This window comes from Chenopodium album, chromosome 5, assembly GCF_948465745.1.
Source record: "Chenopodium album chromosome 5, dcCheAlbu1.1, whole genome shotgun sequence".
NCBI classification, from domain to species: Eukaryota; Viridiplantae; Streptophyta; class Magnoliopsida; order Caryophyllales; family Amaranthaceae; genus Chenopodium; species Chenopodium album.
Window position 1 is genome coordinate 36,423,323 of NC_137838.1, and position 6,533 is coordinate 36,429,855.

Here is a 6,533-nt window from a genome sequence, read left to right on the forward strand (position 1 = left end):
CTTAGAGAGGACGCACATCTTTTGCCAAAAGTCGCGGGCGCAAGTAAAGTGCACAAAATGGAGGATTTTTAACAGTAGCGCCCCGCGCCCTGGACGCGGCCTAGCCGCAGGCGCGGCTGGTTTGGAGAGGCCGCTACGATATGGAGAGAACGCGGACCCCTAAGTTCACTTGGGAGCAGGGCATTTTGCAACGCCCTTAGCCGCAGACGCGGTGGTCTTTGTTGCAGGCGCGGTTTACAAGAGCCGCGGGCGCAGGGGTTGCCCAAATTGCCCGCGGGGTTTGTTATAGGTTTCGTACCCATTCTTCTGCGACTACGGGATTTTATGGAGAGGGGGCGGCCGATCAGCTATTCTTTTATGTCTATTTATACTCTTGTGTTTCCTTTTAAAAAACAACTTTTGGATAATTTCATTTGCTTAGTTTTTAGATAGAGAAAGTAGAGATAGAAGTTCTTGGATTTGGATTTGTATTACAACAATGCTTCAAATCAAGTTTGGATTTCTTCTTCATATCAATGAAAGTTTGTGAGATTTAATCTTTTTGCAATCTCCTTTAATACTTGAATGTTTGATTTGAATTTTAGTCTAAGTTTGAGAAATTAATGAATGATTGAATCCCTTCTTGATTAAACTTGAAATGAATTTGGGTGGGCTGGAAAGCTGATTGTCTTACCTTGGATATTCTAATCTCTACTGAATAGTTTGTTCATTGTCTTCTTAGTACTAAAGATTCACAAACTCAAATTTTGATTACTTTTGTTTATGGTCTCCATACTATTCATGATAAATTGCAGCTATGGAGTGGTCTTAAGGGGCTTCCTGCTACTCTCTTACCTTGGTTATGTACTGGTAATTTTAATTCTATTTTGTCTGCTGATGATAGGCTGAATGGGGCTCCTGTCTTAGATTATGAGACTAGAGATTTGCAGCAGTGTATTGATGCTTTAGCCCTTGTTGAAATAAAAACTAAAGGATCTTTTTATTCCTGGTATAATAAAGCTCATGTGGGTCCAAGAACTTATTCTAGGATTGATAGGGGATTTGTAAACCAGGAATGGATCAATTGTTATGGTCATGTTGAAGCTCTTTACTTGCCTCCCCCTCTTTTTGACCATAACCCTATTGCTTATGAGATTCTTCTTGCTCAGCCTGGGAAGGGGAAACCTTTCAGATTCCTTAATTGTCTTGCTGATCATGACAATTTTTTACCTATTATTGAAAATACCTAGTAGGCTGGTAATGGTGATGTTTGGTGCAAACTTAAGCAGATTAAGTGTGCTCTAAAGTCTTTAAATGTTCAAAAATTTGGTGATATTCATGCTAAACTTGAGGCTGCTCAGCACCATCTCTCTGACATTCAGCAACAAATTTATGATGATGTGAAAAATACTGATCTTTATGCTCAGGAAATGGAAGCTATTGCAAATGTCAAGCATTGGTTGAGTATTCAAGAAAGTGTTTACAAGAAAAAGTCTAGGATAGACTGGATGCAGCTTGGTGATGGTAATAATCATTACTTTTTCTCTGTTATGAAGCAGAGGCAAAGTAAGAACAGGATTCATTCTATTTTCAATGAGCATGGTGATTTATTGAAGACCCCTGATGCTATTGAAGATGAGATCACTAGGTTTTATAAGAATTTGTTGGGTACCAGGGCCACTGCTCTTCCTGGGGTTGATCTAAATACTATGAGAAAGGGTAGGCAACTATCTGCTGCTTCCCAGAATTTCCTTACTTCCCCTGTTACAGTAGATGAAATTGACTTGGCTCTTAAAGGTATTGATAATACCAAAGCTCCTGGCATTGATAGTTTTAATGCTTTATTTTTTAAGAAAGTTTGGAGTGTGGTGAAAGAAGATATTTATGCAAGTGTTTTGGAGTTCTTTAACACTGGAAGATTGTCAAGGCAGTGGAATTGCACAACTATCACCTTAGTTCCTAAGGTGCAGAATCCTTCTTATGCTAAAGATTTCAGGCCAATTGCATGTTGTACAGTTCTGTATAAGTTAATTTCTAATATTTTAACTGCTAGATTGGCTTCTGTTCTTCATGAGATCATTGATAATGCTCAAGCTGGGTTCATTCCTGATAAGCATATTGGAGACAGCATTTTGCTTGCAACTTAATTGATTAAAGGGTATGGTCATAAGTATATTACTCCAAGGTGTATGCTCAAAATTGATCTTAAAAAGGCTTATGATTCAGTTGAGTGGAGTTTCCTTGCAACTGTTATGGATAAGCTTAGTTTTCCTGCTCAATTTATCAGTTGGATAAAAAGGTGTCTTTCTACTGTTTCTTTCTCTATTCTGATCAATGGGACCCCTTCTAAGCCTTTTCCAGCTAGAAAGGGTCTTAGACAGGGTGACCTCATGTCCCCTTTTCTTTTTGATATTGGGATGGAGTATCTTTCTAGGTGTCTTTTTGACTTACAGCAGAATCCAAATTTCAATTACCACCCTAGATGTGAAAAAATGTACTTGACTCATCTCATGTTTGCTGATGATTTATTAATGTTCTCTAGGGCAGATGCTGGTTCTGTCTCTCTTCTTTTCCAGGCTTTTACTAAGTTCTCTGAAGCTTCAGGACTTGCTGCAAACTTGGATAAGAGTGAGGTCTATTTTGGTGGTTTGTCTGAGGATGAGAAAATTAGTCTTAGAACTCTGATTGGGGTTGCTCATGGTTCTATTCCTTTTAGATACTTAGGAGTTCCTTTATCTTCTAGAAAGCTTACTATTGCTCAATGTAAGCCTTTGGTGGACAAGGTAACTGCCAGGATCAATGGGTGGACTGCCAGGTATCTCTCTTATGCTGGTAGGTTACAATTGGTGAAGAGTGTTCTTTTTGGGATTCAGACATATTGGGCTCAAATTTTTGTCCTTCCCAAGAAGATTCTTAAAGAGATTGAATCAAGATTTAGAGTGTTTCTTTAGACTGGGAAAGCTAACCCCTCTAAGAAATCTTTAGTTTCTTGGTCTCAATTTTGTCTTTCTAAGGTGAGTGGGGGGTGGAATCTTATTTCTCTCCCTGAGTGGAATCTTGCTGCAATTACCAATCTTTTATGGGATTTGGCTCATAAGGCTGACAGCCTTTGGGTTAAATGGGTTCATATTTACTATTTCAAAGAGAAGCCTTGGTGGGGCATGCCTGCTCCCAAGAAATGTTTTTGGGTGCTTAAGATAATTCTCAAATGTAGAACTATCATTGATAGTATTGGTAACTGGGATCCTGTTATGCATGGTGGGAAGGTCAAGATCAAAAAGGTTTATCACTGCATTACTGTTCAGGTGCCCAAGGTGACTTTGTGAAGAGTTATTTGTAATAATCTTGCCTCTCCAAAAAGTTTGTTTATTACTTGGCTTGCTATCAGAAATAGGCTAGTCACTAAAGATAGATTGCAGAGCTGGAACATTCAATGTGATCCTATCTGCTTTTTGTGTAATCAGAGCTTGGAATCAGTGCAACATCTTTTTTTTGAATGCTCTTTTAGTAACAGCATTTGGAAACAGGTTCTTGCAGTGTTTGGCTATGACAGAACTGTAAACCAGTTTGATGCTGAATTGGATTGGATCTCAAGAGTTTGCAGGAAGCATAGGCCTAAAAATAGACTCTTAGGAATGTGCTTTGCTGAGGCTGTGTATCAGATATGGCTGCAGAGGAATGATGTAGTTTTCACAGGGAGTTGCAAGACTACTACTGGTGTTTTTAGAGATATTTTATTCTCTATAGCCTGTAGATGTTCTGTCTCTGACAGAAAGTTACTTGTGTTATAATTTGTTGTTTTTGTACTGTTTTGTTGTTTTGCCTTTTTGTCTAGTCCTGCTGCTTGGTTTCTTGCAGTTGAGTCTAGGATGGGCTTGTTGTTTTTTATTGTTCCTGGTTGCTTTTTCTGACACCCATCATAGAAGGTGGTTGGAATTTGTAAGCAGGGTCTGGTTCCTTTTTCCCTTGTGAATCCTTCCTAGAAGGTGGCACATTGGGATTTAGGGCCAGATTGGGGTTTGTTTGCCTGTTTCCAGGCTTGTGTAGTTTGGGGTTACAACTTTGCTTTTGAAAGTTGTAATTTTCACTTTTTGGTAATAATAATTTCCATTTAACAAAAAAAAAAAAAAAAAACTTGAAATGAATATGTTTGTGATTGAATTTGTTTTGTCTTTCAATTACTCCATGATTAGTGAGTATAATAGTTTCTAGGGAGAAGGGGAAGCATGCTTGATTGATGATTTTTGCTAGTTGATGAACATTGATTGATTGAATTGTTGCAATTAAATTGGTTGTTATAGTTGTGCATGTGATTAATTAGACTAGGAGTGATCAACCTATAAGATTAATTTAAATTGCATTGCAAATTTCAATGACATAAACCCTTGATTTGAGAACTGCTTTAATTGATTGAATTTGATTGTGATTTTTCTTGTTAGCCATTCAGAGTGAACCCTAGTTTGGTTTATAAGAGATAGCTTTTGGATTCCATTGATTGTCCTTTGTAATATTTGAACCGATTGAGTGATCTATCAATTAGCATAATCACTGAGCTTGCATGTGGAACATATATCCCTAGTGTTTGGCATATTGAATTTCTCGATTTATCTTGCTTATTGATACCTTAGTACTAACCATAACTTTCTACAATCTTCGAAGTAGCTTGACCTAAGCTATAGCTTGCACCTACTCATTACTTTGGGTTTGACCCTTATTAGGTTGGTCAAGTGTTTATAAATTTCATTTGGCTCTAGGGAAGGGTAGAAACGACCTACATTTTCCTTGCGTCAAAATGGCGTCGTTGCCGGGGAGATACCGATTTTCAAATTTCCTTCCAATTGTTTAATGTCAAGCGGTACCTTGAACCTCCATGATTTCAATGTAGCCCTTGGTTTCAACCCTAATGCCGATATCTTTTAGCCCATCTATATTCTAATCCGGCTAGCTACAATGAGGTTGAATGGTGGAGAACTATTTCTATCAAGAAGAGGTTCAATTCTCAGGATTCCATCGCTAGTGAAATTGTGCACCCGGCTCTTCGGATTCTTCATAGGATTCTTGGGTATGAAATCTTCAACAAACAAGACTTTGGAAAGCTTACAAGGGAGGAGATAATGGTTCTATAGATGGCTACCAAGCTGGATTTTGGGCCGAGGGTGAACTTTGGGTATATCTTTATGGAGTGTTGCGAGGCTATGATTAGTGGGGCAAAGACCGGGGAGATACATTGTGGGGGTTTGATTACAAGGTTGGTGAAACACTTCAAGCAAGAGAAGTTCTTGCGATCTTGCACTCCGATTGGAAGGAGTGAAGACTTGTTCCTACACTTGAAGCAACTCAATACCTTGCGCTTCATTACTAGTACTAGGCACCCCAATGTCTACTCTTAGTTAGTGCGGAATGAGCACTATTGCTTACTTCCCAACCTGGCCTCAACTTCTATCTCTCGGGGGGCTACGAATGTTTGGAAATTCCCTAAGGATAAGGAGCAAGTAGAGGTTGATTTGGAGACTAAGGAGGATGATGATAATGGTGAGGAAGAGGAAGAAGAGCAACGCCAACATCAACAACAACAAGAAGAACAACAACAACACAATCAACAGAAAAGAAGAGGAAGAAGACAACAACAACATCAACATGACCACCAACAAAATGACTATCTTCGTGAGATGGCGGCTATGCGTGAGCAAATGGAACGCATGCAACTAAGCATGCAAGGTATGTAAGCCGACCACCAACACTTTTCCTATCAAACTAGCGCCTTATATGATGCTAGTGTGCGTAGGGGGGAGGTCACTCCTCCGGTTAACTACCCTTATGAGCTGGCCCGACAAGGGCCCGTGCCATGGGGTGGTGACAACCTCCCTACGTACCCATATTGGCCGGGTGTCTCGAACCTCGATGAGCTTAGGCGCGATTTTCCCGATGAGTCCGGTCAATATGACTACCGGGTTTTGAGAGGGAATGATTATAGGGGGGATCCCAACTACCCCTATGCCCCACTCACCCCGAATTTTGTGCGTAACCCTAGCCATATAACCAATTATCCGTATCCCAACTTGACCTCTTCAAGGGTCATTATGGGTGGCCACCCGGTTACACCATTGGTTGGGATCCCTATGGCCCCCCTTTGGGGTTTTCTTATGATGGGGGGGATGCAGGTGATAGTGGTGTCGGCCCTGGTGGACATTAGTCCCCCCTTGGTTGTTTGTTTCCCCTTTTTGGTACCTCCCTTTTAGTTTTATTTTCTTGTGTGCATCTCGGTCAATGCCCTAATTTTGTGAGGGGGAGTCAAAAACGGTGTATCTTGGGTAGGTTTAAGGGGAGGCTCCATGGACACATGGAGATATGTTTGGATTTGTTTTGGTGGGTTTTTCATGCTTAGCGTTTGGTAGTCTATTTTGGTATGTTGTTGTTATGTTGTAGGGAATAATTTCAAGCTTTAATCCCACTAGCTCGAACCCCACTGTGATCATACACTAAAATACGGTGGCGTCCAAAAGGGAAGAAGATAGAGCAAAAGAGTTGCCAACGAGTTTTTTAGGAACTTGTAA